The following is a 27658-nucleotide window of genomic DNA, read 5'->3' on the forward strand; positions in this document are numbered from 1 at the left end:
AAAGTAGGGTGGAGCGAAACGGATCGGGAGAGAGAGAGAGAGAGAGAGAGAGAGAGAGAGAGAGAGAGAGAGAGAGAGAGAGAGAGAGAGAGAGAGAGAGAGAGAGAGAGAGAGAGAGAGAGAGAGAGAGAGAGAGAGAGAGAGAGAGAGAGAGAGAGAGAGAGAGAGAGAGAGAGAGAGAGAGAGAGAGAGAGAGAGAGAGAGAGAGAGAGAGAGAGAGACTTTGCTCCCCCATTGACTTACATTGGGTTTCGTGTTTCGGTCGATCCCTGACTTTGCGCGATAATCGGACGATTTGACTCGACTTTTGACAAAGTCGGGTTTCGCGAAACCCGACTTGATCCTAAAAAAGTTAATGTCGCTCAACCCTACTACAAAGTTCTCTGCTCCTTTGTTTGGCTGGAAGAGCTGGGCACTGGTTCATTGGTTTGGAAGCAGTCTTTCTCATCCACTGCTTTCAGTACTTCTGGATGAAAGCGATGTAAATGTCTCTTTAGATTAGAATCTCTGGTAGGAGCATTGTTATCTTTGCCTGAATATGCACCGATCTTGGCTTCACAGCATTTGTTTTCGTCTGGATCATTTGTCATACACTGACAGACATAATGTTTTCTATCTTGAGTGATGGTGAAATGTTCAAATACAGCTGATTTAATGTGACGCTTCTTTGACATTCTCAGGGTTTTAATTCTGCATTCACAATCCAAATGACAATTGTTTTTCCTAAAAACAATTGTACAAAATTAATGCCAGGTCATACAACTGATATAGTGGTCAGTAATACTATTATTCCTCATGTACTCACAGTTAACTGATGCAAAGTTTGTTGAAAGGATAATACTTCTTACAGTCTTCCTCTTCTAAGTAGCAGCTGTGAGATGCTTGGAAGACGCACACCTAGTAAACATCTAGTCTAGAGGAGGAGCTTTACTACTAAGAATTTGCAACACATTTTCACTTTCAGTTTCATACATTGTAAGTAGGGGGTTGGGGCAGCATGAGGTTAACCAAGTATAAGATTAGATAAGGGCAGTGGAGAACAGTGACACAAAAGAAGTAAGAAATGTTTGTATCTCCAGAACTGCTTATCACTGTTGTTCATAGTTTGATAGAACATATATATTTGAGTAACATTTATAAAATTCATATGAAAATTCAATTATGAAATATTAATACATTTTTTTTTTTTAACGCTGAGTCGGAGTCGGTACATTTCTACCGACTCCAACCAAAACTAACTCCGACTCCGCGACTCCGACTCCACAGCCCTGGTGAAGAGAGGGGGTCAGTCTGCTGGAACCTTCCCCAATCCTGAGATCATGGCTTAGGCCGGAGACACACTGGTGCGAGAGACGGCCGAGTCTCGCTGGTTAAAAGCAAGCTGTGGCACCTGCACTCCGGAGCGGAGCGTGCGGCTCCATAGCAATACATGGAGCTGCACGCTCAGCTCCGGAATACAGGTGCCACAGCTTGCTTTTAACCAGCGAGACTCGGCCGTCTCTCGCACCAGTGTGTCTCCGGCCTTAGGAAGGCATCAGGCTCCACAATAAAAAGAGTGGAGGCAGATCACTGATTTGATTGGCTTCCAGAGCTCCGCAAAAAAAGAAAACCCCTATAGAAAACCCCTATGGAGGTTTCCTACATTTTTATTATATATATATATATATATATATATATATATATATATATATATATATATATATATATATATATATATATATATCTATCTACTATATGATTGTCTAAGGGTCACTTCCGTCTGTCCTTCTGTCTGTAACGGTTATTCGTTCGCTGATTGGTCTCGCCAGCTGCCTGTCATGGCTGCCGCGACCAATCAGCGACGCGCACAGTCCGGAAGAAAATGGCCGCTCCTTAGGCTAGGTTCACATTGCGTTAGGGCAATCCGTTTAGCGCTAGCGCTAGCAGATTGCGCTAACGCAATGTTTATTTAGGGGCCACGTTTAGGGGTCGCGGTAACGTCCCCGCTCTCGCAGATCCCCGATCTGCGAGAGCGGGGAACGGACCTCGGGCGCGCCGCGGACGCTGCAAGCAGCGTCCGAGGCGCGCCACAGAAGAACGGCACATCGCTAGCGCGAGCCGAAAAAGGCACGCGCTTGCGATGCGCTACAGGGAATCTTCACATTGCTGTCAATGGGTGCGCTAACGGACCCGTTGCACGGCGTTAATTGCGACATTTTCGCCGTGCAACGCTGTCGGTTAGCGTGCACACATTAACGCAATGTGAACCTAGCCTTACTCCCCGCACTCACTGCCCGGCGCCCGCATACTCCCGTCCGCTCACCGCTCACACAGGGTTAATGCCGGCGGTAACGGACCACGTTATGCCGCGGGTAACGCACTCCGTTACCGCTGCTATTAACCCTGTGTGACCAAGTTTTTTTACTATTGACGCAGCCTATGCAGCGCCAATAGTAAAAACATCTAATGTTAAAAATAGTAAAAAAAATAAAAAACGATTATATACTCACCTACGCCGCCTTTCCCGCTCCTCGCGATGCAACCGGCACGTTCCGGTGGCACGGATCGTCTGGCAGGAGGACCTGCCGTGACGTCACAGTCATGTGACCGCTACACGGTCATGTGACCGCGACGTCATGACAGGTCCTGCACGACAAGGACCTGCCGTGACGTCAAGGTCATGTGACCGCGTCACGGTCACGTGACCGCGTCACGGTCACGTGACCGCGACGTCATCACACCCTGGGACCGGAAGATGCCGCCTGCACCCCACACAGGCGACAGAGCTACAACGCGCCTGCGGAAGGTGAGTATATGTTTATTTTTTTAACCTGTGTCATACGTGGATGGGCAATATGCTACATAGCTGGGCAATATACTACCTGTGTCATAAGTGGCTGGGCAATATACTACATAGCTGGCCAATATACTACATGGGCTGTACAATATACTACGTGGCTCTGTGCTGTATACTACGTCACTGGGCAATATAAGTGGCTGGGCAATATACTACATAGCTGGCCAATATACTACATGGGCTGCACAATATACTACGTGGCTCTGTGCTGTATACTATGTCACTGGGCAATATAATACGTGGCTGGGCAATATACTACGTGGCTGGGCAATATACTACGTGGCTGGGCAATATACTACGTAACTGGGCAATATACTAAATACTACGTGGCTGGACAATATACTACGTGGACATGCATATTCTAGAATACCCGATGCGTTAGAATCGGGCCATCATCTATAATATAACGCTGGGAGCGTCACTCTGTCCGAAGCCTCTATAGACTGCGCAAGTGCACGCGCCGGCGCAGTCTAGACCCCACAGAGCGACGCTCCCAGGAGATTGCGGTATGCGTAAACACTGAACGCACACCGCGATCTCCAACGGAGAAGCAGGGACCGCCAGGAGGGTAAGTATGATATATTTACCTGTCCCGTTCCTCCGTTGCGCGCTGCTCCTCCGACCTCCGGTCCACATCCTCTGCCTGTGACGTTCACAGTTCAGAGGGCGCGATGACGCGCTTAATGCGCGCCGCCCTCTGACTGAACAGTCACAGCCAGAGGACCCGGAAGACAGACCGGCGCGCAGCGCTGGATCAGGCCCAGGTAACTATAGCAAGTGCCGGGGGCCTGAGCTAGCGGCGACTCCGGCACCTGACCCCCACAGCGTGCCGGCGTCCCCGCCTGCTCAGGCCCCCAGCACCGCCGCGCACAGCCTGAGCCACGGCACCCAGCACAGCCTGAGCCACGGCACCCAGCACAGCCTGAGCCACGGCACCCAGCACAGCCTGAGCCACCGCACCCAGCACAGCCTGAGCCACCGCACCCAGCACAGCCTGAGCCACCGCACCCAGCACAGCCTGAGCCACCGCACCCAGCACAGCCACGCACAGCCGCCGCACCCAGCACAGCCGCCGCACCCAGCACAGCCACGCACAGCCGCCGCACCCAGCACAGCCATGCACAGCCGCCGCACCCAGCACAGCCACGCACAGCCGCCGCACCCAGCACAGCCACGCACAGCCGCCGCACCCAGCACAGCCACTGCACCCAGCACAGCCACGCACAGCCACCTGCACTCAGCACAGCCACGCACAGCTGCCTGCACTCAGCACAGCCACGCACAGCCGCCGCACCCAGCACAGCCACGCACAGCCGCCGCACCCAGCACAGCCACTGCACCCAGCACAGCCACGCACAGCCACCCACAGCTACGCACACCCACCAACAGCCACGCACACCCACCCACAGCCACGCACACCCACCCACAGCCGCCTGCACTCAGCACCGCCACGCACAGCCGCCCACACCCAGCACAGCCGCCCACAGCCACGCACAGCCGCCTGCACTCAGCACCACCACGCACAGCCGCCCGAACTCAGCACCGCCACGCACAGCCGCCCACATACAGCCGCCGCACCCAGCATAGCCACGCACAGCCACCGCATCCAGCACAGCCGCCGCACCCAGCACAGCCACCGCACCCAGCACAGCCGCCCACATCGAGCACAGCCACGCACAGCCGCCCGCACCCAGCACAGCCACGCACAGCCGCCCGCACCCAGCACAGCCACGCACAGCTGCCCGCACTCAGCACCCCCACGCACAGCCGCCCACGCACAGCACAGCCACATACAGCCGCCCGCACTTAGCACAGCCGCCCGCACTGATGGGGGCGCAGGATGGAGCAGCACATGATAGGGTGGAGCAGCACATGACATGGTGGGGGCGCAGGATGGAGCAGCACATGACAGGATGGGGGCGCAGGATGGAGAAGCACAGCCACCGCACCCAGCACAGCCACCGCACCCAGCACAGCCACCACACCCAGCACAGCCACCACACCCAGCACAGCCACCACACCCAGCACAGCCACCACACCCAGCACAGCCACCACACCCAGCACAGCCGCCCGCAGCCACGCACAGCCGCCCGCACCCAGCACCGCCACGCACAGCCGCCCGCACCCAGCACCGCCACGCACAGCCGCCCGCACCCAGCACAGCCACGCAGCCGCCCGCACCCAGCACAGCCACGCCCAGCCGCCCGAACCCAGCACAGCCACGCCCAGCCGCCCGAACCCAGCACAGCCACGCGCAGCCGCCCGAACCCAGCACAGCCACGCGCAGCCGCCCGAACCCAGCACAGCCACGCGCAGCCGCCCGAACCCAGCACAGCCACGCGCAGCCGCCCGAACCCAGCACAGCCACGCGCAGCCGCCCGCACTCAGCACAGCCGCCCGCACTCAGCACAGCCGCCCGCACTGATGGGGACGCAGGATGGAGCAGCACATGACAGGATGGGAGAGCAAGATGGGAGCAGCACATACCAGGATGGTGACCATATACCAATATAAATGCTCGCCACCCGGGCGTAGAACGGGTTCAATAGCTAGTTATATATATATTTATATAGTACTCTCCTTCCCTGGGTCCAGCTCTGAGTCTCTGCCTGCAGCGCTGACGTCACGTCGTTAGCGATGCAGCCAATCAGTGAGTTGAGTAGCACTTAGCAGGGCGGTGCATCTACACGGGCAGAGTCACTAATTGGCTGTAGACATGACGAAAGCGCTGCAGACAATACCAGGGACCAGTAGCAGCGGCAAACACTCAAAGCTGGACCTGAGGAGAGTGACTCAAGCACGGTTTGTTATTTTTATTTAAACTGCACCCAGGAACTGGGACTTTCTGAAAAGGGGACAACTCTCTTTAACGATTTGAGAATAACCCTTAAAAAAAAGTTAAGAAATGATAATAAATAACACTTTTCTATTTCCAACAAAAGCCAAGAGTTTTCAGGTTTTTTTTTCTTAATTAAGGTTTTACATTTGCAAGACGTGTATCATGGTATAAAAATATATATATAATTTTTTACTAATATATTTTATTTTATTTATTTAGCTATGTAATCAAAGCATAATAAATACTAATTTACTAATAAAAAATTAATTTTATTCAGGTTTTTCTGCAATTTTAATGAAAGACAAATATGATGATTTTTGCTAGGGGGTTGAATACTTTTGCACTGCACATGACATACAGGACTGTGTCCACTGCTCGCTCCTGAGGCTAGTCCTCCATCATGTGAGGATACAATATACCGCACTGCACACGTACACACACACGACATGCTGCGGCTTATGGTCACTCCAGTCAGCGCCGTCTGTAAATCTGCGCAGGCGTACAATCCTCCCCCCGGCCCATAGAGGGCGCCCTCTGGCACTGAGGGCCGGGTATAACAGTACAGTACATGCACTTACCACTAACAGGCCGCCATGTTGAATCAGACGCTCTTGCTCCGAGCGCCGCCCACTGTCCAATTATCACGTGATCATGTCCTCCTGGCTGTTTTACTTTGTATTGAACGGGTCACGTGATTTTTTGTTTTTCCCCTTTGTCTAGGGAGAAAGGAGATGAGCTAGCTCTCGCGAGACTTGAGCTTTCTGAGGAAAACGCCATTACTAGTCAGGGAAAATTTGCCACCACTACAACTCCCACTCTCCTCGTCGTCCAGTATGACATGTTGAACAAGTTATACAGAGATATGGGCAATGGGGGATTTTATTTTTTTTTTGTGGAAAAGTAGCAGATTTTTTTTTTTTCAAAAATGAAAATAAGTCTAAAAATAGTGGTGCAAGTGTGAAGGATTTTCTGCCGTGAATATGACAGTAACCACACTGATAAATCCTTATTTTTAGTAAAGAAATGCCCGATAACTATGGTAACCAATGGTGATATAGTATAATGGTAGTAGCAGGTAAGGGATTGGAAAACACCATAAATATTACACCAAATCTGCATATACAATATTGCACAATAAAGTACCTAAAGTGTGTGTACGAGGTGTACGGAGCGGAGCCGTGTGTGTACGAGGTGTACTGAGCGGAGCCGTGTGTGTACGAGGTGTATGGAGCGGAGCCGTGTGTGTACGAGGTGTACGGAGCGGAGCAGCGTGTGTACAAGGTGTACGGAGCGGAGCAGCGTGCGCATGAGGTGTACGGTGGGGAGCCGCGTGTGTACGAGGTGTATGGAGCGGAGCCGCGTGTGTACGAGGTGTATGGAGCGGAGCCGCGTGTGTACGAGGTGTACTGAGCGGAGCCGCGTGTGTACGAGGTGTACTGAGCGGAGCCGTGTGTGTACGAGGTGTACAGAGCGGAGCCGTGTGTGTACGAGGTGTACTGAGCGGAGCCGCGTGTGTACGAGGTGTATGGAGTGGAGCCACGTGTGTACGAGGTGTACGGAGCGGAGCAGCATGTGTGCGAGATGTACGGAGCGGAGCAGCGTGTGTACAAGGTGTACGGAGCGGAGCAGCGTGTGTACAAGGTGTACTGAGCGGAGCAGCGTGTGTACGAGATGTACGGGGCGGAGCCGCGTGTATGAGGTGTACGAAGCGAAGCAGTGTGTGTACAAGGTGTACTGAGCGGAGCAGCGTGTGTACGAGATGTACGGGGCGGAGCCGTGTGTGTACGAGGTTTACGGAGCGGAGCCGCGTGTGTATGAGGTGTACGGAGCGGAGCAGCGTGCGTATGAGGTGTACGAAGCGAAGCAGCGTGTGTACGAGGTGTTCGGAGCGGAGCCGCGTCATAGCTCCCAACCGTCCCTCATTGTGCTGGACTGTCCCGCATTTGATGCTTTGCCCCGCTGTCCAGCGCAGGACGCTGTGATCCCAGAGACAGCAGGAGAAACTGCTGTCACACCCCCTTTTGTTAGGCCACGCCCCTTCCGTATGTTCCTGAGTCTCCCAGCGTCACTGTTCAGAGAGGGAGAGAGAGGGGACACTTCTAGTTTGGGTACGTAACAGCCGAACACAGCCTGGGTGCCGGCGGCAATGTAAGCAGCAGACCAGTGGACTGGAGCTAATAATGCCTGGCTAGTAATCGTGCGTGGAATGAGTCTGGGGCTGAGCAGGGAGGGATGGACACACTCACAGCCTCCCTCTGTTTGCCTCGGCTGCTCAGTGCTCACTGCTGTGTTATTGCAGAGCGACAGATGCAGATCAGTGAGTGAGTAGTCGATGTCACAGATCGATGACTCACTGACACTCCAGTCAGTGCATTTCAGAGGAGGAGCAGCTGCAGCTCCCTGGGAGAGGGTGACGACGCTATTGTGGCTGCTTTTTTCCCCACGCATAAAAGGGCTAAGCCAAAGCCCCTGTGACAGTCTGACACTGCATCATCATGTGCTATTGCAGCGCCCCAGAGTTCTGGTCGTTGCAGTACTGTGGCTTCGCCGCTAAGGGGAGCCATGGTACGTTCGATGGCACCAAAGGAGTTCCTCCAATCAGGTATCACAGACACCAATATGTTTCACAGCTGGGCCTCCGGGGGGAGCTAAGGGTGCTATTCATTAGGCCACTCCCCACCATAGTGGGTAAACTGGGGGTCAGGCAGGAAGTTAGAGAGAACGCTGACGGGATTGAACGGAGCAACACCCTGTGGCAGGGGGTGTTGTGAAGGGAGAGACTGTAGGGTCTCTGCCAGGGGTGGGATCCTGGCAGAGGCTTGGCATTGAAAGAACGTAACGGGTCCGCGCAGGCTCCTGGAAGCGGCGGGACTCAAGAAAGGACTAGAAGCGAGATAGATTGTGCTGAGTGAGAAACGAGATCAAGCAGAAGGAGAATACCAGCAGGGGTTTTGTTGAAAGAGGCAGCACCCTGCTGAGGCACAATACCGGTGGCCGGAACGCCGAGGGAGTGGATTAGAATACAGCTTCAAGCCATACTCCAAACAGCGGCAGGACAGTCGGTCTCAGGCGGGCTGTCTACCACATATCACCTATGAAGTCTTGGGGGGCAATTGCGGGAGAGGGGCGACTCTAGGGTCCCGGAAGAACTCCAGGCCTACCTGACAAACGGGTGCCATTCCAACCTGAATACAGGGAAGGGGTGGATTACAGAGGAACATCAAATCGAGTTGTGAGGGAACTTAAGAAACAGACACAACCGTTGTGGGGTTACTTTCCGTAAGCACAGCAGGGAAGGACTACAACACATAGCGCTAGAAGGAAGGCACAGATTTCCACCTGAGAGGAGAACTCTGGAGGTGCCATTGGACCGGCCGGACTTGCGTAGCCTGGTGAACCGTGTTCTGGACTGAGGACTCAGAGATCTCCAGTAAAGAGGTAAAGAGACTGCAACCTGGTGTCCTCGTTATTTACCGCGACTTACACCCCACAACTGCACCGCTCCACCGCTATCATTACTACCACCTATTACACCGGACGTCCCCCACTGACGGACAGGGCCACGGACCGGGTCTAGCCACCGTGACAACCCCGAGACTGAGAACTAGAGGCCCGGCTCCGGGTACCCCTCGGCCCTGCGGCGGTGTGGGGGCGCGCCGCAGACTTGGCGTCACGAACAGGATCTACTTAAGCCTGAAGAATCAGGTCATGTGTGCCTAGAGACTGTGATTTATTGTGCTTGGACTGTACTTTATTGCAAGACTGTGTGCTGTGCCATTTGCCGCCAAAATCCGCCGCCATTGCAGCGCTGAGGAAGGCGCGGGAAGAGGAGAGAGGCGTGGAGTGGGCGTAGACGAGCTGGAGAGCGCGAACAGTAATGGCCGCCCAGTCTAAGTATTTCTGTGTCCTGAGGACGTGCCCGTCAACAGCTGAGGTACGCCTCCTGATCTTGGTCGGAGGGTGGAGACCATGGGGACGGGGCCGCCCACGGAAGAGACCGCGGGAAGAAGACGCGGGAGAGGAGAAAAAGATGGCGGCACCCGAAGCACCACGCGGAGCTGAGTCGGCTCAGTCTGAGGCCGCGGCGTCCGAGATAGGCTCCGAGGCACCGCTGCTGGGAGGTCTGACCCTTACCGAGTCACCGATGGGCCGACCTCCGACGCCGTTATCGGAGGAACGTGTGGCTGCGGCCGAGGCCCGCCAGCTGACCCGCCGACGGAGGGCCGATGCCCGCGTGCTCACCCGGGTGGGCCAACCCACCGAGATTAAGCTGTCTCCCATTGCTCCTTACCCGGACCCGGCTGAAAGCGCCCTGCCTGCACCGGGTCTAAAGATCATGCCGGATGCGGAGCACTTACGGCGCCTTATGGCAGAGTGGCGGAGCCGGCCCCAGCCTGCAGAACAAGTGGACTTGGTTAGTGTCCCCGAGATTTCGCCCTCACACTGGGGTGTTGTGGTGGCCTTCCATCCCCAGCAAGGGAGAGGGGTCATACAGGAGATCGGGGAGCCGATCCAGGTCCGGGTGGACCGAGAAGAGGTGGAACCTTCTGGCAGGCGGTCTGATTGCAATCTGGAGCCGGGGGACGCCGTCACCTATACGAGGTGGAGAAAGAACACCAGCGAGACGGGCTGGTTTGCCCGGGGGGTCCAACGATGTGTCGCCCTCCAGGCTGCTGCTGGGACACCAGAAGAGGATAGTCCTGGAGGAAAGGCAGCGGGACCTGACCCCGCGGAACCAGGGGAAGTTCGACCTCACCGCGCCCCGGAGAGGCGGGTACGCCTACCGACGAGAAGGACCTCCCGGAGAGGGATTCTATCCTTACTGGGACCAGAACGGCGTCCTGGCTCACCGGGCCGATCTGTGAGTCTGGTGAAGCCAGGAAGAAGGTCACCTCCCGTAGAACCTCAGTAAGATATAGCTTTCAATGTTATGAAAATGTACATAGTTGCTACTTTATTGTTTTAACTGTTCTTTTGAGTTGCTGCTAAACCCGCCCAGGGTTAATGGATCCCTCTGTTAACCCGGGATCCTCTTTGTTTGTTTTCCTTTTCTGAAGTTGTTGCACAAAAGTTACACAAACTGCAGAAATCATGGACTGTGCATGATTCGAACTTCCATTGTAAATAGTTTGCACCTTCTTAAAGGTGCTCCCTACTGGTTTTAGCCAAAGACACTTTGCGAAGATGTTTGCTCTATTGGTTTGAGCCAGAGACACTTTGTGAAGATACCTTTCCTACTGATTCTAATTAAAGACACTTTGCGAAGATACCATGCCGGAACCTTTGCATGGGCCGGTAGGCTGAGAAGACGAGCTACCTTAGAAAGACTTGGTCTCCTCTTAAAGGGGATGTGAGAAACTGAACTTGAGAAAGATACTGTTGCAGAACAGTAATGCCATAATGATGCTTTGAAAAGAAATGTAACTGTTTTACATGCTAAGTTATATGTGTTGAATTTGTTGAAATGTCTAAATAATGTTTTGCAGAAAGAAAAGATGCAGAGAGCCCGTAGGGGTAGAGATAGAGGTCTGCATAGTTGAAAGTAAGCGAAGTAATAATGAAGGTGAGGATAGAAGGTAAACCCCGCGTCCCCATTGAAAGTTACTTTGTTACTAAGGACAGAGAGTGAACCCGTAGGGGTTAGAGAGTGAGTCCTTAAAGGAGCCGAGTAGAGCTGGCTCAGAGTTCTTTAAACGAAAGGAATGTTATGTCTATACCATGTATAGTAGAGAAAGGCAGTAGGCCCTGGCTGAACGGGGCGGTCCTGTAAAAGAAAGGAGAGGCAGTAGGTCTGGTGCCATAGGGACAGGCGGTCCTACAGGTTCAAAGTAGGAGAATGTGAAGTTACCTTACCCTGTAATGTGATTATAGGAAGGCCTTTGGTAAACTAAGAGTGTATGTTTCTTAAAGGCAATGTTAATTTATTGTTCCAGAATTTGCACTAAGTAGAATACCCGGTTGGGTAACGGGAGTTATGCATAGCCTGTAATTTATAATGTTGACCATGTTTGTAACGTTAAAAGTGTCCTCACCTCCCATAAAGGGAAGCCTGTTCAAGTATACTTATTGTTTTGCACTCAACAAAATTGTATGTCTGTTTACTAATCTGTATTGTTGTTTTTCTTCCCAGTCCCGGAGTACTGTGTTTAACCAGGGGGGAGTGCAGCGCCCCAGAGTTCTGGTCGTTGCAGTACTGTGGCTTCGCCGCTAAGGGGAGCCATGGTACGTTCGATGGCACCAAAGGAGTTCCTCCAATCAGGTATCACAGACACCAATATGTTTCACAGCTGGGCCTCCGGGGGGAGCTAAGGGTGCTATTCATTAGGCCACTCCCCACCATAGTGGGTAAACTGGGGGTCAGGCAGGAAGTTAGAGAGAACGCTGACGGGATTGAACGGAGCAACACCCTGTGGCAGGGGGTGTTGTGAAGGGAGAGACTGTAGGGTCTCTGCCAGGGGTGGGATCCTGGCAGAGGCTTGGCATTGAAAGAACGTAACGGGTCCGCGCAGGCTCCTGGAAGCGGCGGGACTCAAGAAAGGACTAGAAGCGAGATAGATTGTGCTGAGTGAGAAACGAGATCAAGCAGAAGGAGAATACCAGCAGGGGTTTTGTTGAAAGAGGCAGCACCCTGCTGAGGCACAATACCGGTGGCCGGAACGCCGAGGGAGTGGATTAGAATACAGCTTCAAGCCATACTCCAAACAGCGGCAGGACAGTCGGTCTCAGGCGGGCTGTCTACCACATATCACCTATGAAGTCTTGGGGGGCAATTGCGGGAGAGGGGCGACTCTAGGGTCCCGGAAGAACTCCAGGCCTACCTGACAAACGGGTGCCATTCCAACCTGAATACAGGGAAGGGGTGGATTACAGAGGAACATCAAATCGAGTTGTGAGGGAACTTAAGAAACAGACACAACCGTTGTGGGGTTACTTTCCGTAAGCACAGCAGGGAAGGACTACAACACATAGCGCTAGAAGGAAGGCACAGATTTCCACCTGAGAGGAGAACTCTGGAGGTGCCATTGGACCGGCCGGACTTGCGTAGCCTGGTGAACCGTGTTCTGGACTGAGGACTCAGAGATCTCCAGTAAAGAGGTAAAGAGACTGCAACCTGGTGTCCTCGTTATTTACCGCGACTTACACCCCACAACTGCACCGCTCCACCGCTATCATTACTACCACCTATTACACCGGACGTCCCCCACTGACGGACAGGGCCACGGACCGGGTCTAGCCACCGTGACAACCCCGAGACTGAGAACTAGAGGCCCGGCTCCGGGTACCCCTCGGCCCTGCGGCGGTGTGGGGGCGCGCCGCACTATAATGAGACAGCAAATCATGGCACAATTAAGGTGTCTGCGAGGTGTATGGAGCAGAGCCGTGTGTGTACGAGCTGTATGGAGTGTAGCCGTGTGTGTATGAGGTGTATGGAGCGGAGCCGCATGTGTATGAGGTGTACGAAGCGAAGCAGCGTGTGTACGAGGTGTACGGAGCGGAGCCGTGTGTGTGTAAGGTGTACAGCGCGGAGCCGTGTGTGTACGAAGCGGGGCAGCATGTGTACGAGGTGTTTGGAGCGGAGACATGTGTGTACGAGGTGTTTGGAGCGGAGACGTGTGTACGAGGTGTACGGAGTGGAGCAGCGTGTGTACGAAGCGGAGCAGCGTGTGTACGGAGTGGAGCAGCGTGTGTACGGAGTGGAGCAGCGTGTGTACGAGGTGTATGGAGCAAAGAAGCATGTGTACGGAGCGGAGCCGCGTGTGTATGAGGTGTACGGAGCACAGCTGCGTGTGCAATGTGTATGGAGCAGAGACGTGTGTGTACGGAGCGGAGCCGCGTGTACAAGGTGTATGGAGCAGAGTCATGCGTGTGTACGAGGTGTACGGAGCGGAGCCGCATGTGTACGAGGTGTACGGAGCAGAGCCATGTGTGTATGAGGTGTTTGGAGCGCAGTCACTGTGTATGAAGCGCATTTGCGTGTGTGTACGAAGTGCACGGAGCAGAGCAGCTTGTGTACGAGGTGTACGGAGCAGAGCCGCATGTGTATGTGGCGCCCCAGGGTCCTGGTCGTCACAGTAATGTCGCTTTCCTCACGGGGAGAGTGATGCTACGTTTGGAGGCAAGAAAGGATAACTGTAACCATGTACCACAAACATGCAACACATTCACACTCCAGGCCGCCAGGGGGAGCTTTTGATCCTATTTACTAGGTGACTCCATATATATATAACTGGTAGTCTGTAGGGAAAGTGAGAAAGTTCCAGACATCCGTCTAAGGAGGACAGAGGGTTTACAGAGCTGTGCATGCCCTCAGAGCTGCAGCTCCCAGAAAGAGACATTTTAGAAAGCAGAATTGATTGCAGCAAGCGTGCAGGAGAGGAAGCACAGGAGAGGATACCAGCAGGGGACTAGCCCCAAGCAAGCTGCCTCCTTCTGAGGCGCAGAACACCGGTAGCAGGAATACCGAGGTTGTAAGGACCTCCACGCCTTACATCAGAGACCGGCAGGACAGCTAATTGCACGTTACCTGTCTGCACCTAAATCCAGGAGGCACGGTGATACCCTGCAGAGCCGGGTCATCTAAGAGACCCTATAAACAGGCTCAAGTCACCAGTCATACGGGTTATGTCCTCTCCGAACCAGGAGGACAGAGAGACAGAGAGATAACATCTGTGAGGACCTTATGTGAAGCTTAGCAGAAAGGGACTACACCACTACAGCGCAAAGGAAAGCTTTTACTTTGCACCTGGATAAGTGGACTCTGGACTTGCCTCCGAACCGGCCGGACCCTATTTGCCCCGTGATCTGGTGCCCCGGACTGTGGATGCTGAAGTCTTCAGTAAACGAGGTAAAGAGACTGCAAACCTGTGTCCTCGTTCCTTACTGCACCTCTCACTATACCACCATTTACACACTGGGAGGCCCTGGGGATATACTTCACCTGTGGGAAGGTATACCATCTAGTTGCCATAACATCACCCCAGCGGACCCCTTAAAGCAGCGTCGGTCACCCTGACCAAATACCACAGGTGGCGTCACGAACATTAACTTTATTCCCTTTAAAGACCGTTCCCTTTCACATGGGCGCCCAGGGCCACGGACCAGGTCGCAGTCACCGTGACATCCCCCTGTGAACACAGGACCCGGTACCGAGTACCCCCTAGCCCATGGGGCAACTCATCTTGGCGTCACGAACAGGATTTCGTGCCCTGGCGTTGCTAGGTATTGTGTGCCAGTGACTGTAACACTTTGCCGCCAACATCCGCCATTGCTGCGCCGCGTGGAGCGCGAGGGGAGGAGGAGACATACCTTCGTGGGCGGAGCCAGCCAAAAAGAGCGCGAAGCGGGAAAACGGGTGCCGCACTACTGAGAAGAGCGCCGGAAGTGAAGGCGTCGTACAGCGGAGCCGAAAGAAAAGACACTGTAAAGTGCCGAGCGGAGCACCGGAGAGACCACCGCAGATTTCGAAGAGGAGACGCCGGCTTCTACCAGGTTAGTGAGGGGAAAGAGCCATGTCTAACTCGGGAGGGGAGTTGGCGGCGGTCGCAGCCACTTACCTCATAGCGCCCCTGGGCCCCGCGGTAGACGCAGCCGCAGGCCCTGTACCACCGCCAGGTATCGCAGAGCCCGCAGCTTCAGTAAGCCGGTCAGACACCGCCACAGCTACAGCAGCCATCATGCCCCTCTCATTGCCATATATACCTGGAGCAGCATGGCTCCCACAATACTGGACAGTCACATACGTTAACCGACTTCAAAGAAAGACTTTGCAGCCTGTTTGAAGTGTATCCCCTGACAGAGCATCAGAAGATTAACATTCTAACTGGCCAACTGTTCGGAGCGGCCCTGAGGGAGGCAAAATCCTGGCTGGATGTGGATAAAGGGACTGTACAGCAGATCTTTACCTTTGACACCCGCACCGCTGCAGAGATAAAAATGAATTTCTTCGGATGTAAGCAAAAAGCCCAAAACAGTATACGATTTAAGGACAGCGCCATTCGGGTGTTGCACGAACCCCCACCCAGCCATGCAGTACCTCCTAAGCGTCCAGCCATCACGTACCACCAGGAGGTGACGTCATATCCTCAGGTCCCTGCTGAGGCCAATGCCCAGGTCCTCGATGATGATTCTCCGCAGGACTACGCCTCCAGATGCAGGAGCTGACCAAGAACTTTTCTGCGTTGGCCCAGACCGTGCAGTCCCTACAGGAGGCCCCCAAGGAGAAGATCAAACTGGCTTCCAGACCGGAGGATGTTCCCTGGCGACGACAGAAGAGGATCCCGCCGACCAGAGGGAGAGATGACGATCGCTATCACCAGGATGGACTGACCCAGCAAAATCGGCTCATGTGCACCTAAAAGACTGTGCCTGAACCGTGATTTATTGAGAGACTGTATATTGTGATTTTCCGCCAAAACCGCCACCATTACAGCGCCACGAGGAGCGCCGGAGAAGAAGGGTGTGCCTTCATGGGAGGGGACTATCGGAGTGGTGCGAACAGTGATGAAAGATCCCTACGAATGCTACTATTCGACGAGGATGTGTGTTATGATCCGGTGACTTTGGAGCCGCATGAACTTTCTCTGGAGTAGGTGGAAACTGTACTGACCGCAAAACCTGAACTAACACCGCAACTAGAAGTAGCCGTGGGGTGTGCCTAACAAACCCTAGACACCTCAACACAGCCGGAGGACTAAATACCCCTATAGATAGAAATTGGAATACTACCTTGCCTCAGAGCAGAACCCCAAAGGATAGGAAGCCCCCCACGAATATTGACTGTGAGTAGGAGAGGAAAGACACACGCAAGCAGAAAACAGGATTCAGCAAAAGAGGCCACTCTAGCTAAATAGGGAAAGATAGGACAGAATACTAAGCAGTCAGTATTAAAACCCTTCCAAAAATATCCACAGCAGATGATACAAAAAGTTCCACAATCTAACTAAAGACATGGAATGTATATCTGCCACTCCAGAGAATCCAACAAGACTGAGAAAATACTGACACAATCTAAGCTGGACAAAAAACACTGAATAGCACAGAATTATTAAGCACACAGCATGTGTGCCACAGAAACAAAACCAGACACTTATCTTTGCTGATTTGGCAGAAGGCAGAAGGAACCAAACCAGGACCAAAACCTCCCAACAACCATGGACAACTGGCAAGGACTAATGAATCCTGCACGCCTAAATACCCCAGTCAGAACTGCAATCAGCAGATACACCTGACCAGGACTGCAACTCGGGGCAACTGCATTACCACCTACAACCACCGGAGGGAGCCCAAAAGCAGAATTCACAACAGATGTGCCCGTCTGCCAAAGAGGTCCGCTTCCTGATCTGCCATAGCGGGAACAAGGAGGAGAAGGAGCCCCGCCCCCAAGAGATGGAGGAGCAGCATGCGTGTGTGGCTGCAGATCCGGAAGGAGAGATGGCGACCAGCGGGTACCCGAAAGACGGCGAAGCGACCCAGGACTATCCCAAGCCACCGGAGGAGGACACGAACTCACCGCTGCTGGAGGATTCGGACTCCCTGGAACCGCAGGTGGAGGCACTGAGCTGCCAGCTCCTGGATACTGAGCTGACAGCGGTGAAGAAATGGAAGTCGGCCCTGTGCAGGAAGAATTCACTGGAATCGCCGCGGTCCGTGCAGCAGCCGACTCCAGCAGCCACATCAGCGGAGCGGACCGGCATTGGTGGAACCACATCAGACGCAGATACAGAAAACAACCCTGCCCCGGTGACTGATCCCGCTCCAGCGACCGCTCTTCCCCAGTCACTGACCTCGCTTCAGCGACAGCTCCTGCCCCAGATGAAGGCCCTGCTCCAGCGACTATTACCACCACTGACGAGACGTTGACGGCCCACTTCCAACACCCATGGGCACGCCACTGAAGGTGAGCCCCGAGGGGGTGGTTTTTCAATTGGAAAATCCGAGAGCAGAACCAATTGGGTCCCCTGGGGAGGCCCAACCAGAAGGGTCCCATATTGAAGCCATCACCTGGGAGGAATATAACCAATGTCTGTTGCTAAGATGGAAGGAGGAAAAAGGGAGTGAGGCCCAACGCAAAGCGCAGGCCCATAAAACCAAGCGATGTAACAAAAGCCCAGCAAAATGGGGTGTGGTTGTGGCTTTCCACCCAAAAAGGGGCTGGGGTTTCATTAAGGAACCGGGACTGCTGGTGGAGGTCTATGTCACCCGCCGTGACATGGAATCTCATCTTCGGGAAGGACATCCTGACCGGGATCTGTGCCGAGGGGATCATGTGACCTACACCCGTCACTGGAGTGAAAAAGGTTGGTATGCCATGAAAGTTAAGAAATGCGTACCCACAACAGTACAACCTAGCGCCAAAGAAACTACCACCACTACTACCTTAGCACAGCCAACAACCGCTCAGACCCTTACCAGTACTACTGTGTGCATAATCACCACCACTGAGACAACTGCTGTGGCAACTGCACTCGCTGACGTATGCACTCAAGCCACACAAACTTTGATAGCAGCTAATGACTTGACTGTACATGAGGAACAAACCCATGACGTCGATCTGGCACCAGATGTGAATTCCGATACCAATCTTTTCGGGCCAAGAAGTGTTCGATACCGACTGGTGCCTTGGCAACTGCTATAATAGAACAAAACAAATTTGAAAATGACTGTAAATAGATAACAACTCTTTTGCTGCAAGTTCCCAAAATGACTGCTACTGTTTCAAGTTCATCGAACCCGACCAGGGTTTCTTCTTAAAGGGGTCCCCTGTTTAACCCCTTAAGCCCCAAGGGTGGTTTGCATGTTAATGAGCGAGCCAATTTTTACAATTCTGACCACTGTCCCTTTATAAGGTTATAACTCTGGAACGCTTCAACAGATCCTGATGATTCTGACATTGTTTTCTCGTGACATATTGTACTTCATGAAAGTGGTAAAATATCTTTGATATTACCTGCGTTTATTTTTTAAATAAACAGAAATTTGGCAAAAATTTTGAAAATTTCGCAATTTTCCAACTTTTAATTTTTATGCCCTTAAATCACAGAGATATGTCACACTAAATACTTAATAAGTAACATTTCCCACATGTCTACTTTACATCAGCACAATTTTGGAACCAAATATTTTTGGGGGGAGTTATAAGGGTTAAAAGTTGACCAGCAATTTCTCATTTTTACAAAACCATTTTTTTAGGGACCACATTTCATTTGAAGTCATTTTGAGGGGTCTACAGTATATGATAGAAAATAACCAAGTGTGACACCATTCTAAAAACTGCACCCCTCAAGGTGCTCAAAACCACATTCAAGAAGTTTATTAACCCTTCAGGTGTTTCACAGGAATTTTTGGAATGTTTAAATAAAAATGAACATTTTTCTTTTTTTCACAACAAATTTACTTCAGTTCCAATTTGTTTTATAATACCGAGGGTAACAGGAGAAAATGGTCCCCAAAAGTTGTTGTACAATTTGTCCCGAGTACGCCGATACCCCATATGTGGGGGTAAACCACTGTTTGGGCGCATGGCAGAGCTCGGAAGAGAAGGAGTGCCGTTTGACTTTTCAATGCAAAATTGACTGGAATTGAGATGGGACACCATGTTGCTTTTGGAGAGCCCCTAATGTACCTAAACAGTAGAAAACCCCCCACAAGTGACCCTATATTAGAAACTACACCCCCTAAGGAACTTATCTAGATGTGTTGTGAGAGCTTTGAACCCCCAAGTGTTTCACTACAGTCACCCAGAGCTGTGAAAATAAAAAATATTTTTTTCCCACAAAAATTATTTTTTAGCCCCCAGTTTTGTATTTTCCCAAGGGTAACAGGAGAAATTGGACCCCAAAAGTTGTCCAATTTGTCCTGAGTACGCTGATACCCCATATGTGGGGGGAACCACCGTTTGGGCGCATGTCATAGCTGGGAAGAGAAGGAGCGCCATTTGGAATGCAGACTTAGGTTAGTTTCACACTAGTGTCGTGTGACGGACGTCGCAATGCGTCGTTTTGGAGAAAAAACGCATCCTGCAAAGTTGCCCGCAGGATGCGTTTTTTTCTCCATAGACTTGCATTAGCGACGCATTGCGTCGTATGGCCGCAGGTCGCATCCGTCGTGTGACGGATGCATCGTGTTTTTGGCGGCCGCGACGCACATAAAAAGTTCAATGTAACTTTTTTTGTGCGTCGGGTCCGCCATTTTCGACCGCGCATGCGCGGCCAAAACTCCGCCCCCTCTACCCCGGATCTCACAATGGGCAGCGGATGCACTGTAAAACTGCATCCGCTGCCCACTTTGTGCTACATTAACACACTGTCCGTCGGTACGTCGGGCCGACGGTTTGCGACGGCCCGTACCAACGGACTAGTGTGAAAGTAGCCTTAGATGGATTGGTCTGCAGGTGTCATATTGTGTTTGCAGAGCCCCTAATGTACCTAAACAGTAGAAACCCCCCACAAGTGACCATATATTAGGGACACCCCCCAAGGAACTTATCTAGATGTGTTGTGAGAACTTTGAACCTCCAAGTGTTTCACTACAGTTTATAAGGCAGAGCCGTGAAAATAAAAAATCATTTTTTTCTCACAAAAATGGTTTTTTAGCCCCCCAAATTTTTATTTTCCTGTCATGAATCCCCAATGGCTAGGGTAGCACAGGACAAACAAAGTACAAATAAATAACGGACGAGCTCTAGGGTGATGGAACCTGGGCTGACCGCTGCCCTACGCCTGACAAACGCAACTAGAAATAGTCAGGGAGCGTGCCTACGTTGGTTCTAGACGCCACGCACCAGCCTAAGAGCTAACTAGTACTGCAGAGAAAATAAGACCTCACTTGCCTCCAGAGGAATGAACCCCAAAAGATATAGTTGCCCCCTCACATGTATTGACGGTGAAATGAGAGGAAGGCACACACATAGAGATGATATATATAGCTTTAGCAAATTGAGGCCCGCTGTAAACTAGAAAGCAGAAAGATACAAAAGGGGACTGAGCGGTCAGCAAAAAACCCTAATCAAAAATACCATCCTGAGATTACAAGAACCCATGTGCCAACTCATGGCACATGGGGAGAACCTCAGTCCACTAGAGCTACCAGCTAGCATAGAGACATAATAAGCAAGCTGGACAAAAAACCAAACAACTGAAAATCAGCACTTAGCTTATCCTGAAAGATCTGGGAGCAGGTAGGCAGGAACCAAACAGAGCACATCTGAATACATTGATAGCCGGCAAGGGAATGACAGAAAGGCCAGGTAAAATAGGAAACACCCAGCCTCTGATGGACAGGTGGAAACCAAAGGCCGCAACCCACCAAAGTCACCCAGTACCAGCAGCAACCACCAGAGGGAGCCCACAAACAGAATCCACAACAGTACCCCCCCCCCTTGAGGAGGGGTCACCGAACCCTCACGAGAACCCCCAGGGCGATCAGGGTGAGCTCTATGGAAGGCGCGGACCAAATCAGTCGCATGAACATCGGAGGCGACCACCCAGGAATTATCCTCCTGACCATAACCCTTCCACTTAACCAAATACTGGAGTTTGCGTCTGGAAACACGAGAATCCAAGATCTTCTCAACAACATACTCCAATTCTCCCTCCACCAGCACCGGAGCAGGAGGCTCAACCGAAGGAACAACGGGTACCTCATACCTCCGCAACAACGACCGATGGAACACATTATGAATAGCAAACGATGCTGGGAGATCCAAACGAAAAGATACAGGGTTAAGAATCTCCGAGATCCTATAAGGACCGATGAACCGAGGCTTGAACTTAGGAGAAGAGACCTTCATAGGGACAAAACGAGAAGACAACCACACCAAATCCCCAACAAGAAGTCGGGGACCCACGCGGCGACGGCGATTAGCAAACTGCTGAGTCTTCTCCTGAGATAACTTCAAATTGTCCACCACCTGATTCCAAATCTGATGTAGCCTGTCCACCACCACGTCCACTCCAGGACAATCCGAAGACTCCACCTGACCAGAGGAAAAACGAGGATGAAACCCCGAATTACAAAAAAAAGGAGAGACCAACGTGGCAGAACTAGCCCGATTATTAAGAGCAAATTCGGCCAGTGGCAAAAAAGCAACCCAGTCATCTTGATCAGCAGAAACAAAACACCTCAAATAAGTTTCCAAGGTCTGATTAGTTCGCTCCATCTGGCCATTCGTCTGAGGATGGAATGCAGACGAAAAAGACAAATCAATGCCCATCTTGGCACAAAACGTCCGCCAAAATCTAGACACAAACTGGGATCCCCTGTCAGAAACGATATTCTCCGGAATCCCATGCAAACGAACCACGTTCTGAAAAAATAACGGGACCAACTCAGAGGAGGAGGGCAACTTAGGCAAGGGCACCAAATGAACCATCTTAGAAAAGCGGTCACACACAACCCAGATAACGGACATTTTCTGTGAAACCGGGAGATCAGAAATAAAATCCATGGAAATGTGCGTCCAAGGCCTCTTCGGGATGGGCAAGGATAACAACAACACACTGGCCCGAGAACAGCAAGGCTTAGCTCGAGCACACACTTCACAAGACTGCACAAAGGTACGCACATCCCTAGACAAGGAAGGCCACCAAAAAGACCTGGCCACCAAGTCTCTAGTACCAAATATTCCAGGATGACCAGCCAACACAGAAGAATGGACCTCGGAGATGACTCTACTGGTCCAATCATCCGGGACAAACAGTCTTTCTGGTGGACAACGATCCGGTTTATCCACCTGAAACTCCTGCAATGCACGTCGCAAGTCTGGGGATACGGTGGACAATATTACCCCATCCCTAAGGATACCAGTAGGCCCAGAGTCTCCAGGAGAGTCAGGCACAAAACTCCTGGAAAGAGCATCTGCCTTTACATTCTTTGAACCTGGCAGGTATGAAACCACGAAATTGAAACGAGAAAAAAACAACGACCAAAGAGCCTGTCTAGGATTCAAACGCCTGGCAGACTCAAGGTAAATGAGATTCTTGTGATCAGTCAAGACCACCACACGATGTTTAGCACCCTCAAGCCAATGACGCCACTCCTCAAATGCCCACTTCATGGCCAAAAGCTCCCGATTACCCACATCATAATTGCGCTCGGCGGGCGAGAATTTTCTAGAGAAGAATGCACATGGCTTCATCACCGAGCCATTAGAACTTCTCTGCGACAAAACCGCCCCCGCTCCAATCTCGGAAGCATCAACCTCAACCTGAAAAGGAAGTGAAACATCTGGTTGACACAACACAGGAGCAGAAGAAAACCGGCGCTTAAGTTCCTGAAAGGCCTCCACAGCCGCAGGAGACCAATCAGCAACATCAGCACCCTTTTTAGTCAAATCAGTCAAAGGTTTAACAATACTGGAAAAATTAGCAATGAACCGACGATAAAAATTAGCAAACCCCAAGAACTTCTGAAGGCTCTTAACAGATGTAGGTTGTGTCCAGTCACAAATAGCCTGAACCTTGACGGGATCCATCTCAATAGTAGAAGGAGAAAAAATGTACCCCAAAAAAGAAATCTTCTGGACTCCTTAGAGACACTTTGAGCCCTTCACAAACAGAGAATTGGCCCGCAGAACCTGAAACACCTTCCTGACCTGTAGAACATGAGACTCCCAGTCATCAGAAAACACCAAAATATCATCCAAATACACAATCATAAACTTATCCAGATATTCACGGAAAATATTGTGCATAAAGGACTGAAAGACTGACGGAGCATTGGAGAGTCCAAAAGGCATTACCAAATACTCAAAATGGCCCTCAGGCGTATTAAATGCGGTTTTCCACTCATCACCCTGTTTTATCCGCACCAGATTATACGCACCGCGAAGATCTATCTTAGTGAACCACCTAGCCCCCTTAATGCGAGCAAACAAATCAGTTAATAATGGCAATGGATACTGATATTTGACTGTAATCTTATTCAAAAGGCGATAATCTATACAAGGCCTCAGGGAACCATCTTTTTTTGCCACGAAAAAAAAACCTGCTCCCAGAGGGGACGAAGATGGATGAATATGTCCCTTTTCCAAGGACTCCTTAATATAATTCCGCATAGCAGTATGCTCTGGCAGTGACAGATTAAATAAACGACCCTTAGGGAACTTACTGCCAGGAATCAATTCTATAGCACAGTCACACTCTCTATGAGGAGGGAGCGAATTGAGCTTAGGCTCCTCAAAAACATCCCTATAGTCAGACAAAAACGCAGGGATCTCAGAAGGAGTAGATGAAGCAATTGAAATCGGAGGTGCATCACCATGAACCCCCTGACATCCCCAGCTTAACACAGACATTGTTTTCCAGTCCAGGACAGGATTATGAGTTTGTAACCATGGCAGACCAAGCACTAGTACATCATGTAAATTATACAGTACAAGGAAGCGAATCACCTCCTGATGAACGGGAGTCATGCGCATGGTCACTTGTGTCCAGTACTGTGGTTTATTCATAGCCAATGGTGTAGAGTCAATTCCCTTCAGAGGAATAGGAACTTCCAGAGGCTCCAGACTAAAACCGCAGCGTTTAGCAAATGACCAATCCATAAGACTCAGGGCAGCGCCCGAATCCACATAGGCATCAACGGAAATGGAAGACAGTGAAAAAATCAGAGTCACAGACAAAATGAACTTAGGCTGCAGAGTACCAATGGCAAAAGATTTATCAACCCTTTTTGTGCGTTTAGAGCATGCTGATATAACATGAGCTGAATCACCACAATAAAAACACAATCCATTTTTCCGCCTATAATTTTGCCGTTCACTTCTGGACTGAATTCTATCACATTGCATAGTCTCCGGTGCCTGTTCAGAAGACACCGCCAACTGGTGCACGGGTTTGCGCTCCCGTAAACGCTGATCAATCTGAATGGCCATAGCCATAGACTCATTCAGACCTGTAGGCGTAGGGAACCCCACCATAATATCCTTAATGGCCTCAGAAAGACCATTTCTGAAGTTTGCAGCCAGGGCGCACTCATTCCACTGAGTAAGCACCGACCATTTCCGAAATTTTTGACAATATATTTCCGCTTCATCATGCCCCTGAGAGAGGGCTAATAAAGCCTTTTCAGCCTGAATCTCCAGGTTAGGTTCCTCATAGAGCAATCCCAATGCCAGAAAAAACGCATCCACACTGAACAATGCAGGATCCCCTGGTGCCAATGCAAATGCCCAATTCTGAGGGTCGCCCCGCAGGAAAGATATTACTATCTTGACCTGTTGAGCAGGGTCTCCAGAGGAGCGAGATTTTAAAGAAAGAAACAATTTACAATTGTTCCTGAAATTCAGGAAGGTAGATCTATCTCCAGAAAAGAACTCTGGAATAGGAATTCTAGGTTCAGACATGGGAGTGTGAACAACAAAATCCTGTATGTTTTGAACTTTTGCCGCGAGATTACTCAGGCTGGAAGCCAAACTCTGGACATCCATGTTAAACAGCTAAGATCAGAGCCATTCAAGGGTTAAGAGGAGGTAAGAAGCAGCTAGACAGCAATTAAGGGCTAGGCAGCAAAACTCTGAAGGGAAAAAAAAAAAAAAAAAAAAAAAAATTCCCTTAAACACTTCTATTTCTCCTGCTTCAGCCCAAAATATCAACACTTTGTGGGCCGGCTATACTGTCATGAATCCCCAATGGCTAGGGATAGCACAGGACAAACAAAGTACAAATAAATAACGGACGAGCTCTAGGGTGATGGAACCTGGGCTGACCGCTGCCCTACGCCTGACAAACGCAACTAGAAATAGCCAGGGAGCGTGCCTACGTTGGTTCTAGACGCCACGCACCAGCCTAAGAGCTAACTAGTACTGCAGAGAAAATAAGACCTCACTTGCCTCCAGAGGAATGAACCCCAAAAGATATAGTTGCCCCCTCACATGTATTGACGGTGAAATGAGAGGAAGGCACACACATAGAGATGATATATATAGCTTTAGCAAATTGAGGCCCGCTGTAAACTAGAAAGCAGAAAGATACAAAACGGGAATGAGCGGTCAGCAAAAAACCCTAATCAAAAATACCATCCTGAGATTACAAGAACCCATGTGCCAACTCATGGCACATGGGGAGAACCTCAGTCCACTAGAGCTACCAGCTAGCATAGAGACATAATAAGCAAGCTGGACAAAAAAACAAACAACTGAAAATCAGCACTTAGCTTATCCTGAAAGATCTGGGAGCAGGTAGGCAGGAACCAAACAGAGCATATCTGAATACATTGATAGCCGGCAAGGGAATGACAGAAAGGCCAGGTAAAATAGGAAACACCCAGCCTCTGATGGACAGGTGGAAACCAAAGGCCGCAACCCACCAAAGTCACCCAGTACCAGCAGCAACCACCAGAGGGAGCCCACAAACAGAATCCACAACATTTTCCCAAGGGTAACAAGAGATATTGGACCCCAAAAGTTGTTGTCCAATTTGTCCTGAGTACGCTGATACCCCATATGTTGGGGTAAACTTCTGTTTGGGCGCACGGGAGAGCTCAGAAGGGAAGGAGCACTGTTTTACTTTTTCAACGCAGAATTGGCAGGAATTGAGATCGGACACCATGTCGCGTTTGGAGAGCCCCTGATGTGCCTAAACAGTGGAAACTCCCAATTCTAACTGAAACCCTAACACTAGCCCCAACCCTAACCCTAGCCCTAACCCTAACCCTAGCCATAATCCTAACCCTAGCCCTAACCCTAGCACTAGCCTTAACCCTAACCTTAACCCTAGTCCTAACCCTAATGGGAAAATAGAAATAAATAAAAAAAAAATATTTTATTATTTTTCCCTAACTAAGCGGGTGATGAAGGGGGATTTGATTGACTATTTATAATTTTTTTTAGCGGATTTTTATGATTGGCAGCCGTCACACACTAAAAGACGCTTTTTATTGCAAAAAATAGTTTTTGCATCTCCACATTTTGAGAGCTATAATTTTTCCATATTTTGGTCCACAGAGTTATGTGAGGTCTTGTTTTTTGCGGGATGAGTTGACGTTTTTATTGGTAACAATTTTGGGCACGTGACATTTTTTGATCGCTTTTTATTCCGATTTTTGTGAGGCAGAATGACCAAAAACCAGCTATTCATGAATTTCTTTTTGGGGGGCGTTTATACCGTTCCACGTTTGGTAAAATTGATAAAGCAGTTTTATTCTTCGGGTCAGTACGATTACAGTGAAACCTCATTTATATCATTTATGAAGATGATGATGATCTACTTTTGAATAAAATTGAGAACGAGATGCAGTAAACCCGTGGGAGTTAGTCAAAGTTTTGCACTTAGAAGAAGATAAAGAAAATGTTTATGTAGCACTTAAAAGATAGTATACCCTTAGAGGGTACTTGCATTTAGTAGTTGGTATATTGTTTTCTATTCTTATCAAAATGGGCCCACAATGTAAATATGTTCTGCAACGTTCAAGTGTCCTCACCTCACATAAAGGGAAGCACCAGTTTGTATTAACTTGTTTACTTATTTTATAGCATTTAAAAAAAATTGTATGTCTTCTTGCATTAACACATAGCTCCCAACCGTCCCTCATTGTGCGGGACTGTCCGGGTTTTGATGCTTTTCCCCGCTGTCCAGCACGGGATGCTCTGATCCCTCAGACAGAATGAGAAGCAACCGACACGCCCCCTTGTGTTAAGCCACGCCCCCAGCAGTCTGTTTATCTTCCAGTGTGCGTGGTACAGCTCAGAGGGAGAGAGAGGAGACATGTTTGCGTTACGTGTCACGCCCCCTTGTGTTAGGCCATGCCCCTTCTCATTCGGGTATGTTCCTCAGTGTGTCTCCAATGTGCGTGCGGTACAGAACTTCAGAGAGGGAGACACTGAGAGGGGACACTTCTGTTCTTTGAGGTACATAAGTTACAACACAGTCAGTCACCACCTCCAGGGCTTATCTGCCGAACACAGCCCTGGGTGCCGCAATAAGCAGCAGACCAGTGGACTGCTGACCTAATCATGCCTGGCTAGTAAACTAATCGTGCGTGGAATG

The 27658-nt window shown here is 50.7% G+C and overlaps 1 protein-coding gene across 2 annotated transcripts in view; it reads right to left on the reverse strand.

Moving 5' to 3' along the window:
- The window catches only part of LOC143774549 (triacylglycerol hydrolase DDHD2-like), an 89488-nt gene extending 83149 nt beyond the window's left edge, over positions 1–6339 (reverse strand). Inside the window, exon 1 of one of the 2 annotated variants that reach the window (XM_077262254.1) lies at positions 6254–6339. The gene's annotated coding sequence lies outside the window, so the exon portion shown is untranslated. The remainder of the gene's footprint in view (positions 1–6253) is intronic. The other variant, XM_077262251.1, reaches the window with a different exon arrangement.
- Between the last annotated feature and the right edge of the window lie 21319 nt (positions 6340–27658).

This window comes from Ranitomeya variabilis, chromosome 5, assembly GCF_051348905.1.
Source record: "Ranitomeya variabilis isolate aRanVar5 chromosome 5, aRanVar5.hap1, whole genome shotgun sequence".
In the NCBI taxonomy this organism is placed as follows: domain Eukaryota; kingdom Metazoa; phylum Chordata; class Amphibia; order Anura; family Dendrobatidae; genus Ranitomeya; species Ranitomeya variabilis.